This window comes from Etheostoma spectabile, chromosome 18, assembly GCF_008692095.1.
Source record: "Etheostoma spectabile isolate EspeVRDwgs_2016 chromosome 18, UIUC_Espe_1.0, whole genome shotgun sequence".
Classification (NCBI taxonomy): Eukaryota; Metazoa; Chordata; class Actinopteri; order Perciformes; family Percidae; genus Etheostoma; species Etheostoma spectabile.
Window position 1 is genome coordinate 25960135 of NC_045750.1, and position 1285 is coordinate 25961419.

A 1285-nucleotide genomic window follows, 5' to 3' on the forward strand; every position below is an offset into this window, starting at 1 on the left:
TTTGTAAAGCAGAATCTCAGGACTAGAATGAGTAAAAATCTGCTGCAGACTGGTGCCCTATGTAGTTATATTTTTTACACATCCAGGTATTAAATTATGGTTGTTTTGATTCATACTGTAATATCTGTACAATTAGTCTTTTTTATGGAAAAGTATATAGCATGTTTTTATGTATAGACTGATAAGTCAAATGTACCTGAACATTCAAATATGACAGTTTTGGTGTCTTAATTATCCCTGTGGGACTGGCAGACAAATGGACTTTGAAAAGGATTGTATGTGTGTATCGTGTGTAGTTTGTGTTGCGAAGATGTTGATTATTGTGCATTGATTACGTAGTCTAAAATGACCCACTGCCACCAGCAGTCTTACTATTAAATGAGCGTTTTGTTTTTTACATCCAGTTTAACTTTTTTTTTTTTTTATCACTTGCCATTTTATTAGATACCCTTCCGTTTAGGAATTCCTTTTATGGTGTCAACTTTGGAGCTGCTGCATGCACACTAAATGGAAAATGATTTTGTGGAAGTTCTTGAATTATTAAAAACAAATGGGCTCTATGCTGAAGTTTAACTGATTTCTGAAAAAGGGGGTTCTATGTATTAAATTTTAAACCGTATTTTGAAAGTAATTGAATGTTATATGCTAATTTTTCAATGCCGTTTTCCCATATGAAACTACTGGCACGCAAAAGTGGATTGTCTGTCGGATTGAATACTTTGGTTCAGATGGGGGGGGGGGTCTGGGTACAGCATGCAGCAGACAGGACTGTGTCACAGAGCCATTCATAATTTGGTCATAAACAATAATCACTTGCCGTTCTTGTATTTGTCTGACGATTTAGGCATCTCTCCAGTTAGACGTTTTCAGTGTTGTCTCCATGTAAGTTGCCCTCCTCATTTTCCCTCGGAGGTTTTTCTTCCAGGTTTTGCGAGAGCGAGAGCATACGTCAACTCGCTTGCTGTGAAATTTTCACAATTTTGGCTCAATCTTAGATTACACGTTTGTTGTACTAGAGAACTTGCAGGGTAGAAAGCAGGTTGCGGTCTCACTTCCACCCTAACCCAGGCTGCAGTGTTCCCCTACAGGGCAAACACTGTTTAAAGGGCTGTTTTTGCCACTGACAGGATCAGATGGTTAAGTGTCTGACTACATTATTAAGTTATTATTATTATTAAGTTAGCGTGGCTGGTCGTCATAATGGCCGTGACCTAATGCGACACACGCAGAACGTAGGTGTGTTGCTTTTGACTCTCAGCATGTGCCCCCCCCCCCCCATGATGAA